The 11,918-nt window shown below is 50.3% G+C and overlaps 1 protein-coding gene across 3 annotated transcripts in view; it reads right to left on the reverse strand.

Annotated features, from left to right (window-relative positions):
• grb14 (growth factor receptor-bound protein 14) overlaps positions 1 to 11,918 on the reverse strand; it is a 44,731-nt gene that overhangs the window by 17,231 nt on the left and 15,582 nt on the right. The window lies entirely within an intron of this gene.

The raw sequence follows: 11,918 nt of genomic DNA on the forward strand, positions 1-11,918 counted from the left end.
TCTTTTCTCTCGGTGAGCTCTATTGGTGGTTTAAGGCGGGTCGGCTGGGCAGGACAAGTCTGCTCTCTTTTGTGGGGAAAAAGGAGGTCAGAGCACTCCAACAGGGTCGGGGCTAGAACCCCTGAAGAGCCATCAGCGAATGAGAGTTTCCAGCTATGACATCACCTCTCAATGAAGTAAACCATCTCGTGTTTAATCAGTCCGCATGGAGCTTTACAAGACAAAACAGCCACAGATCTCCTTTTGCAGGTACCCAACAAAAGCCAGAGGGCCCGCATTACAGACATTAGCTGAGCAGCCGGCGTCCCCCCCCCCCCCGCCCCGAGATTAATACTGTACCACACTTACCATGAAGCTTATTGATTATCTGCAACATTTTTGCTCCAATTTAGTCAAACATTAACCAAACGACGGACGTAGATAGCAACCTACGACTGCACTGCTTCACACAGCAGCCCAACGTGACAGATTCATCTTAAATGAAACGAGCGAAGCAGCGGGAATCGTGTGCCTTTTCCGCCGCAGCGACGGTGGGAAATGCATGGCGAGGGGATATTGGTTGGGCTTTTATGAGGTACGAACTTCCTGAGAAGTGGCTTAAATCAAATCATTTGGGGCTCGCGTTTCAGCAGGAACAGGGATCGGGTCTGTCAGCTTTCAGGGTATCACCGTTGCAGACGGGGTTTAGTATTACTCAGCACATATCAACTGGAAATATGTCTATTTTCTGCAGAGTTTACTTTAAAGGTCAAGTGGATACACAAAGCCACTTAAAGTTTTTGGAAGGTGAAATTCAATCTGAGCCACGAAACTAATCCAATCACACACACACAGCAAAGCTTCTATATCGGTCGCTGTGACCTATTTACACAATAATGTCTATTTCATAAAAGGGACTGACGGAGAGCTGCCGTACACAGCGCATGCAGCATGCAGCATGCAGCAGTCTTCGTATAATGGGTGTTTTTAAATGTTGCTGGTCTGAATCGAGCCTAGCTTTAACCTGTTCAGATGCTGTTTAGAAAAGATTGCTCTGGAAAATAAATACACCTAAGAGCAATGACGTAATTGCCCCTTCCCACAGTCTATCAGAAGTGTTTCAGTTCCTTATTTAAATTTTCAGGCCTTAAAAAAAAAAACTCAAAATGGACCACCGCAAGATAAAATCATCTAATCAGAGGATCGTGTAATTAAATCCTTCTTCGCTGACGCATTTTGTGTCCTGCAGCAAAATATACCGGCTCGAAAAAAAGACTTGAGAGTATTTGCCAGAGCCTTTACAGAAGACTCGCACTGGAACCAGCGCAGCTGATTTTCACTTGGATCTATCTGAACCCGAACTCACCTTTACAACACACACACACACACACACACATGCATGCTAATAATCTAATAATATCCCTTTTTACTGTAATACAGGATATGATGCAACAATCCTCTGGGCCACATTCCAGAGTCAGTATTCATACAGACACTCAAATCATATAACCAGCTAATCCATTCAGCCGAGTCCAAACACAATATACAGTAACTTGCTGGTGGTAGCTGCAGAGCACTGGTACTTAATCAAGTGCCAGGGAAATCCATGTGTATGCAGGTTCTCATTCCAGCCTAACACTTAACCAGATGATTTCACAAATTTGCACATGCACAGCCAGACAGGGGATGACTAATTGATGAAATCAGCTGGTGTAGTGTCGGGTTGTTATGAAAACCCGCATGCACACAATGCCCAGTTTATGATGGAGCACCGCTGCTGTGGAGGATATCAGGCCATGCCATCGTGAATCTATTGGCCCATCTCTCGAGCTCACTCTTACAGGAGTTTGAGTACAAGTGCAGACATGTTACAGGGGTTATCAAGTGCACCTTCCTTTACTGATGTTTTGTAGGCTTAGTCCCATTACAGCTCAAGGAGGCTTAGCAATGCATTCCTGCATCTTAAGATCATCCCCCTCCAAACACATTCACAGCAGAGCCAACATAGATATGCCGATGGTAAGTAGGGCTTGCATTTGCATACTGAGCGTCCCTCTAGTATCCACTTATCAGCCTCGCATCAGTTTAATGTCCTCATAAAATCCATTAAACATCAACTTCATCTCTATCAACATCATGCACACTGCAGATACACTTTCAGGAGGCTCTGCATTAAGGTTTAAGATCAAACATTAACGTCTAACTACCCCGTACATGCACCCGGTCTGACAGCGCTCACAAAATGCAGCCAATAACTTCTAGTTTTGTTACTGATCACAATAGCAAACGGCATATGGAAGGGCTACCTATGAGAATTGGGACACAAACTAACACACAGGGCAGATCTGAAATCTCAGTTATAGCCACTGGTCTATCACTGTAATATGTTAATTATTTATTGCACCACAAAATATCTCAAGAAGAACCAACAGCGCTATTGCTAACAGTTCCAAAACAAAAAATAGAGACAAAAAATGTAAACAAAAAATGTTTAATAGACCAATAAAGTAAACATACCGCAATAAAGATTAATGCTAGCTAAATGCTAACCAACTACGCAATGCATTGTTTCAGAAACCGATAAAAAAACATACAAATACCACTTAAAAGTCCGTCACACTGACTGTATTATTTATCAGGAACTGGTGCAAACACATAACAGGAAAAAAGGAATATACTAACTAATGTTATGGAACACAGCTTAATTGATCACAACTGTAGCACAAGTACCATGATCCTAACAACCTAGTTTCTTAGTAAGAATTCTGCAAAGCACAATAAACAAGTGATATACCATCACACCGCTTCAAACAAGTACTGCCGGTTACTCTTTATGCTGTTGGGGCATGTATGTATGTATGTATGTATGTATGTATGTATGTATGTATGTGTATGTATGTATGTATGTATGTATGTATGTATGTATGTATGTATGTATGTATGTATGTATGTATGTACATGCAATGGAGAAGAAGGAAGACGGAGATATACTATATGCAATGGAGAAGAAGGAAGACGGAGATATACTATATGCAATGGAGAAGAAGGAAGAAGAAGATATATAGTATGCAATGGAGAAGAAGAAGATATATATGTAATGGAGAAGAAGAAGATATATATGCAATGGAGAAGAAGAAGATATGTATATGCAATGGAGTACTGTTTCCAGAGTTTCCTATCCAAAGGGAAATTTCAACCTTGTATAAAACTACAAAATGTGCCTCAATATCAGACAGCAGAATACTTGTCTAATAATGACTGCTAGACCTTTGTGATTAACTCTACTAGTGCACTTTGTGCACAAATGCAACAGTTATAAATGCTATGCCTCTAGAATTATTGCTATTATCATTTATTTTTAATGTAAGTATGATGAAAACAAAAATATGGTATAGTATATGTGGAAAAAATATGGTATGGTATATATGAAAATATATGGTATTTAAGGTATATATGGTAGAAATGCAGGTCCTGTGGACAATTGTCTTATCGAGCAGTCAGTTTGCTTCTTATTCACACACGGTATAATGTTCCGATAACTTAAATACAGGACTAATATTTATCTTTTCTGAGAGGCCGTTGTTGTGTGGCACTTTTCTTTAAAAATGAGCATATGAAAACCTCCAGGGATCATTTAGGGAATATCAAACGTTGCATTGCAGTAGAACTAAAAACAACAGCGCTGCAAGTAGCAACAGAAACGGCACTACTTATAATAACAATAATCATAAATAACAGGGCAAACGGCATACAGGTCATGAAAGCAATGGTCCCTTAGATTTAGGACGGGCTTTCCATTTGCAGTTATCAGCTAGACTAAACTCGGTAACTCCTTCAGACTAGAGTACTATGGGTGTATCTCGGCTTATTTATAATACCATTACATATCTTTTTCTTTTTTCTTTTCTCAGACCAGGTTTAATGCCAGTATGCAGTGCACGGTACCGTTAATCATTGGTAAAGGGTTTTGAATGAGTGGCCAGGTTGGGTAATGTGCAGCAGTGAACTCTTGCTGTCTTTATCAGAGAACACAAAGAGCTGTATTCATCAGACAGAAGCCCTGAGCCGCTGCGTCGACTCGCTCGTGTTTGATCAGCCTTCATGTGTCCGACTGCAGTTTGTCAGTCAAATGCATGTTTTCCCTTCATGGCACTGTCCAGGGATGTCCTGCTTTCATGCAGATGTGTTGTGCATGAGGACAGTAACCGTTTTCTCCACGTGGGTGAATAGCAGCAGAGTCAGTCTCGCTGTGCAACTCAAATTTGGAGTTCGATCAAAGCCACTAAAATGTGACATCTGTGCCAGTAACGTCATTTAATCATTCGGGGGGGGGGGGACTTAAAACAATGACACACTGTGCAGGATTGCACCATCATTACGGGCTGGGGGGGGGGGGGAGACACAGAGTGAGAGCAAATACAGCAGTGATAGAAAATGCCGTTAAAAGAGTTTCTCTTCAAAGGCGGAAACCCACCCATCCGACAACCGCTCTCACAACATGTTTGTGCAGAGAAAGCAAAAGCTGCTCGATATAGTTTAGAGCTGTTTTGTGCGTGCAAGGTTAAAAGGGTGACGTGAGAGGTCCAACCCTGTGTTGCATTAAAAAAGAACCGATGCAAGTCTACTTTTCTTTAAGGGCTGTACAGTATTTTGCAATGAAATGTAAAGCGGTACTGCTGCATAACTGAAACCTGCATCCAGCCCCACGTTGGGTTGAGCAAACTGCTGGTTAAAGTGGTTATACCAACCTCACAGGGGGAGGGGGGGGGGGCTAAACATAATGTGTCGCGTTTCCGTGGCCTTTCAATGAACTGCAAAATAAAGTCAGGACAAGGGAGAGGGAATCCAGACATCGAGTGTGCAGCCCTAAATATAGCTTGCTGGAGCATAAACTTCTCTATAAGTCCTCCTTATCTCAAGGACGGGATTGCGCGGGCCATTTCGCCAATTAGAGTACTCTGGTTTTACCTTGAACTGCACTCCCACAGCTGCAGCTCTATCGCTGAGTGCCGGAGCGGTGGCCTCAGGCCTGCGCTATCTGAGAAACCACAAACCTTCCTCCGTGCCCTTCGCTGCAACGGCGCTGGGTGAGCCCGAAATTCACGGCTCCAGATGGAACCGGCTTCCCCACGGTTGTACCGAGCCCGTTTTATCGGCGTCTCTCAGCGGTCGCTTTGACTTGTGCGGTGGTGTGACTGGTGGGATCCAGCCCGGCCAAGCACCGACCCACATCACGTGGGCTGGTACTGTACACACAACTGCCCAGACGACAGCCCCGGCAGAATAATAATAACGTCTTTATTTGTACAGCGCTGTGCTGAAATAAAAAGTTAACAGACTGCTGCGCTCCACTATCAAGGGACAACAAATTACACAGGAAACGAGGCAACAAAAGGAGCAAGCCCAGCTGGGCCAGGGGTAAACACACCGTCAGAAACACCACTTGCCCATGCAGAGCACCGACGCCGCTCTCGGGGCACCGCAGGCCGAGAGGGTCGTGCAGGCCGAGAGGGTCGTGCAGGCCAAGAGGGTCGTGCAGGCCGAGAGGGTCGTGCAGGCCGAGAGGGTCGTGCAGGCCGAGAGGGTCGTGCAGGCCGAGAGGGTCGTGCAGGCCGAGAGGGTCGTGCAGGCCGAGAGGGTCGTGCAGCAACACACAGCAGGGTTTCAACACTTTCACAGCAGCGGCCAAACGCTGTCAACCAAACATGACGAGCTCGCTGAGGTGTCGGCCACCGCCTCACACTAACACAAATAGATGAATAAACGTGACTCGTGCAACACATTTTACCCCGGCCCAGGCCCGGATCTACGGGGTGGCGACAGGGGTGGCAGCTGCCACCTCTGGGACACAGTCTTGCCACCCCATTTATAAATCAGATAATATGTTTTTAAAGTATATTTTATGTACGTGCATGGTGAAGGTCAGTGAGACCCGCACCAAACTCGTCTCAAACAGTAGAGAACAAAATACATTCGATGAAATCCGAGTTCTGAATAATAACACGTTTAGAATCATGCCCATTGCCCCCCTCCTTGAACCTCATGCCACCCCTTTGCCACCCCAGGAAAAAAATCTCTAGATCCGCCACTGCCCCGGCCTCTACAAATTCCTCCAGCAGACGGTTAATTAGCGTAAACGTGTTGGCCGACGAAAACCGGACTCTTTCTGTTTCCACGGCGTCCAGATCGTACGACTTCGCTGCGAGCGGCTCCCCGCAGCATCCTGTTCCTCGCACGTAACCTACACGCGGCTCGCACGGACGTGTCGTATTTGTCACGCAGGTTTGCGTTGCATTATGGACACATATTTCAACTTGTCAGATGGTTTACATTCCAGCTCAGCCCTGTCATTAACAGTGACTTCATTGTTAGCGCCCCATTAGGATTAACCGCCCCGCGTCCCAACCAACGGTGACGGTAAACCAGGGGAGAGAGAGAGAGAGAGAGAGAGAGAGAGAGGGAAGAGGACTCATAAATCAGGTTTGAGTAATCTCTGAAGGGATCAGGTCTGACAGACCAATCTGTATTCCCCAATATTCACTCTCTTTTCACCCACAGTCAGAAAAGTGAGCGCCAGCAGTCTCTCTTATCTTACGGCTGTCCCGATGTGCAGCCAGGAGCTGCTCCCGGGATAAGAAATGCAGAGGTTGTCTGGCACGCTCGTGCTGTGTCATAAAGCAGCACTTCCCTTTGAAAGAGAGCATTCCTCGGGTCCGGGTTTGGGGCGAGTCTTCCCAGAATCTTGCGTTACCGGCCAACCTCAACCCGGATTTCACACTGGGTTTTAATGGAGGTGATCAGCAGGCACGGTAACACGGCCAGCTGGAACGAACGGGTGCCTCGTGTGTCATTTTGGATCCGTGCACGTTCTGCAGAGCAAAGCAACATGGCGGCACGAACTGCAAAGACGGATTCCGTGATTAGCTGCACAGGAGGACAGCTGACATGTCGGTGGGTGTACCGGAACAAAATGGGGTTCAGATTCACAAACAGCGACACACTGAAAGGAATTTAAACGACTTCGTAGGAAGCCTCGACCAGACACGAGGAGAGGAGGAAAATGTGAAAGGATCAGTAATTCGGTAGACTAGTCTTCACCAGAGGAAGCCCTCTGAAGTAAAGAGGAGAGAGTCGGTGGAGAAGAGGCGTTCGGTGAAGATCCCTACCCGCTTCTGCAGACACAGAGGAGTGATGGCTGGCAAGGTGACTCTTCTGGCATGGAAGTTCATGACGCTCCCTTGAGTAAAGAACTGACCGAGGAGCAAATATCCATATATTCTGTCTGCGGACACAACAGGCGGTCTACAAACTAGGATTCTGATGATATCCACACATTATGGTGCTGCGGTTTACAGAGAGGACGTTGTCGGGCTGGAGACGATGCCGCTGGAAGGCCGGGAATCGCAGCCGACGCGCTAAAGTGAGGAACTTCGCTACAAGTGTGAGAAACAAAAGACGGCGGTTTCCCCAGAACACAAACTCCTCCTTCGTCCTTGGAAATGTAAAAACCTTTTTCGTCTTCTGGCCCTCGCGGAAAGAAGGCCCTGATAAACACCGCCGTATAGAAATAGTTCTCGTGTTAAAAAGTCACAACACACAAGGTCAGAGAAAGCTAAAATTACTCGGCAGCGAAGGCCATAAACTGGGCTCGGTGATGATGAATTATAAACACATCAGCTTCTCGTTTTGGAAAAAATGGAAATCGGAAAATAAACCAGTGAAACGGTCCTTACTGTCCTCTGTGGCCACAGCTATGGAGCTGTAAGGGCTGTAAGGTCTGTGAGCTAAAATACAACTACAGTAATTTCCCGAAGCAATTTACACACAATTATTTCCATGATAATACTGCCATGAAGAGTAACTGGGGCTGTCTTATGAGACAGGATATGGGAATGAACAGATTATTCTCTTTGTTTACATAGAAGAGTATATATGGAACCACTAGGAAAAGGGTGAAGCTAAAGCAGGCTTTATGTGCATGTGTGTGTGTGTGTGTGTGTGTGTGTGTGTGTGTGTGTGTGTGTGTGTGTGTGTGTGTAAGGGGGGTCCAAACTAGTTGTACAGTGTTGTCTCCCCCAGCCACAATAGCCACGAGTCATTATCCACATCTGTTTCACTGTACGACCAGACAAAGAAGCTTTGTGGGGAGACGGGTACTGTCTCTCTCTCTCTCTCTCTCTCTCTCTCAGGAACAGCCATTTGCAGGCTGGAGTCAATAATTTTCACAAGTGATTATTAAAGATAATAATAAAACTGTTGGGGGGCGGTTACATAATGTAACAGATTCGTGTGTGCCACTTAAACTGCACATCGCTCTCTCAGGAATGTGATGCCATTCAGACGCGGAGCCTTGTAACGTAGAAGTAGCAACATTGTAACGTAGAAGTAGCAGCATTGTAACGTAGAAGGAGCAACATTGTAACGTAGAAGTAGCAACATTGTAACGTAGACGTAGAAACATTGTAACATAGAAGTAGCAACATTGTAACGTAGAAGTAGCAACATTGTAACGTAGACGTAGAAACATTGTAACATAGAAGTAGCAACATTGTAATGTAGAAGTAGCAACATTGTAACGTAGAAGGAGCAACATTGTAACGTAGAAGTAGCCACACTGTAATATAGAAGTAGCAACAGTGTAACGTAGAAGGAGCAACATTGTAACGTAGACGTAGCAACACTGTAACATAGAAGGAGCAACATTGTAACGTAGAAGTAGCAACACTGTAACATAGAAGGAGCAACATTGTAACGTAGAAGTAGCAACACTGTAACATAGAAGTAGCAACATTGTAACGTAGACGTAGCAACACTGTAACGCTTTGTGTCTTCCGTCGAGGCCGGCGCTTTAACAAATCCTGATGCACCTCAACAAGGGGCGAGCCCTCACGGTCAGGGTACTGAGGCCGGACGTTGTGTGACGAGCCCTCGGTTCAGGGTGCGGAGGCCGGACATTGTGTGACGAGCCCTCGGTTCAGGGTACTGAGGCCGGACGTTGTGTGACGAGCCCTCGGTTCAGGGTGCGGAGGCCGGACGTTGTGTGACGAGCCCTCGGTTCAGGGTACTGAGGCCAGACGTTGTGTGACGAGCCCTCGGTTCAGGGTACTGAGGCCAGACGTTGTGTGACGAGCCCTCGGTTCAGGGTACTGAGGCCGGACGTTGTGTGACGAGCCCTCGGTTCAGGGTGCGGAGGCCGGACGTTGTGTGACGAGCCCTCGGTTCAGGGTACTGAGGCCGGACGTTGTGTGACGAGCCCTCGGTTCAGGGTGCGGAGGCCGGACGTTGTGTGACGAGCCCTCGGTTCAGGGTACTGAGGCCGGACGTTGTGTGACGAGCCCTCGGTTCAGGGTACTGAGGCCAGACGTTGTGTGACGAGCCCTCGCGGTCAGGGTGCGGAGGCTGGACGTTGTGGGACGAGCCCTCGGTTCAGGGTGCGGAGGCCGGACGTTGTGTGACGAGCCCTCGGTTCAGGGTGTGGAGGCCGGACGTTGTGGGACGAGCCCTCGGTTCAGGGTACTGAGGCCGGACGTTGTTTGACGAACCCTCGCGGTCAGGGTACTGAGGCTGGACGTTGTGTGACAAGCTCTCGGTTCAGGGTACTGAGGCCGGACGTTGATTGACGAACCCTCGCGGTCAGGGTACTGAGGCCGGACGTTGTTTGATGAACCCGCGCGGTCAGGGTACTGAGGCCGGACGTTGTGTGACGAACCCTCGCGGTCAGGGTGCGGAGGCCGGACGTTGTGGGACGAGCCCTCGGTTCAGGGTGCGGAGGCCGGACGTTGTGTGACGAGCCCTCGGCTCAGGGTGCGGAGGCCGGACGTTGTGGGACGAGCCCTCGGTTCAGGGTGCGGAGGCCGGACGTTGTGTGACGAGCCCTCGGCTCAGGGTGCGGAGGCCGGACGTTGTGGGACGAGCCCTCGGTTCAGGGTGTGGAGGCCGGACGTTGTGTGACGAGCCCTCGGCTCAGGGTGCGGAGGCCGGACGTTGTGTGACGAGCCCTCAGTTCAGGGTGCGGAGGCCGGACGTTGTGGACGAGCCCTCGGTTCAGGGTGTGGAGGCCGGACGTTGTGTGACGAGCCCTCGGCTCAGGGTACTGAGGCCGGACGTTGTGTGACGAGCCCTCGGTTCAGGGTACTGAGGCCGGACGTTGTTTGACGAACCCTCGCGGTCAGGGTGTGGAGGCTGGACGTTGTGTGACGAGCCCTCAGTTCAGGGTGTGGAGGCTGGACGTTGTGTGACGATCCCTCGGTTCAGGGTACTGAGGCCGGACGTTGTGTGACGATCCCTCGGTTCAGGGTACTGAGGCCGGACGTTGTGTGATGAGCCCTCGGTTCAGGGTGTGGAGGCTGGACGTTGTGTGACGAGCCCTCAGTTCAGGGTGTGGAGGCTGGACGTTGTGTGACGAGCCCTCAGTTCAGGGTGTGGAGGCTGGACGTTGTGTGACGATCCCTCGGTTCAGGGTACTGAGGCCGGACGTTGTGTGACGATCCCTCGGTTCAGGGTACTGAGGCCGGACGTTGTGTGATGAGCCCTCACAGTCAGGGTGTGGAGGCTGGACGTTGTGTGACGAGCCCTCGCGGTCAGGGTACTGAGGCTGGACGTTGTGTGACGAGCCCTCGGTTCAGGGTGTGGAGGCCGGACGTTGTGTGACGATCCCTCGGTTCAGGGTACTGAGGCCGGACGTTGTGTGACGAGCCCTCACGGTCAGGGTACTGAGGCCGGACGTTGTGTGATGAGCCCTCACAGTCAGGGTACTGAGGCCGGACGTTGTGTGATGAGCCCTCGCGGTCAGGGTGTGGAGGCCGGACGTTGTGTGACGAGCCCTCACGGTCAGGGTGTGGAGGCTGGACGTTGTGTGATGAGCCCTCACAGTCAGGGTACTGAGGCCGGACGTTGTGTGACGAGCCCTCGGTTCAGGGTGTGGAGGCCGGACGTTGTGTGATGAGCCCTCACGGTCAGGGTGTGGAGGCTGGACGTTGTGTGATGAGCCCTCACGGTCAGGGTGTGGAGGCTGGACGTTGTGTGACGAGCCCTCACGGTCAGGGTGTGGAGGCTGGACGTTGTGTGACAAGCCCTCGGTTCAGGGTGCGGAGGCTGGTCGTTGTGTGACGAGCCCTCACGGTCAGGGTGTGGAGGCCGGACGTTGTGTGACGAGCCCTCGCGGTCAGGGTGTGGAGGCCGGACGTTGTGTGACGAGCCCTCGCGGTCAGGGTGTGGAGGCCGGACGTTGTGTGACGAGCCCTCGTGGTCAGGGTACTGAGGCCGGACGTTGTGTGATGAGCCCTCACGGTCAGGGTGTGGAGGCCGGACGTTGTGTGATGAGCCCTCACGGTCAGGGTACTGAGGCTGGACGTTGTGTGACGAGCCCTCGTGGTCAGGGTACTGAGGCCGGACGTTGTGTGACGAGCCCTCGCGGTCAGGGTGTGGAGGCCGGACGTTGTGTGATGAGCCCTCACGGTCAGGGTGTGGAGGCCGGACGTTGTGTGATGAGCCCTCGTGGTCAGGGTACTGAGGCTGGACGTTGTGTGACGAGCCCTCACGGTCAGGGTGTGGAGGCTGGACGTTGTGTGATGAGCCCTCACGGTCAGGGTGTGGAGGCTGGACGTTGTGTGATGAGCCCTCACGGTCAGGGTGTGGAGGCTGGACGTTGTGTGACGAGCCCTCACAGTCAGGGTGTGGAGGCCGTACGTTGTGTGACGAGCCCTCACGGTCAGGGTGTGGAGGCTGGACGTTGTGTGACGAGCCCTCGGTTCAGGGTGTGGAGGCCGGACGTTGTGTGACGAGCCCTCACGGTCAGGGTACTGAGGCCGTACGTTGTGTGATGAGCCCTCACGGTCAGGGTGTGGAGGCCGGACGTTGTGTGACGAGCCCTCGCGGTCAGGGTGTGGAGGCTGGACGTTGTGTGACGAGCCCTCGCGGTCAGGGTACTGAGGCCGGAC

The sequence above is a fragment of the Lampris incognitus genome, chromosome 11 (genome assembly GCF_029633865.1).
Source record: "Lampris incognitus isolate fLamInc1 chromosome 11, fLamInc1.hap2, whole genome shotgun sequence".
Taxonomy (NCBI): domain Eukaryota; kingdom Metazoa; phylum Chordata; class Actinopteri; order Lampriformes; family Lampridae; genus Lampris; species Lampris incognitus.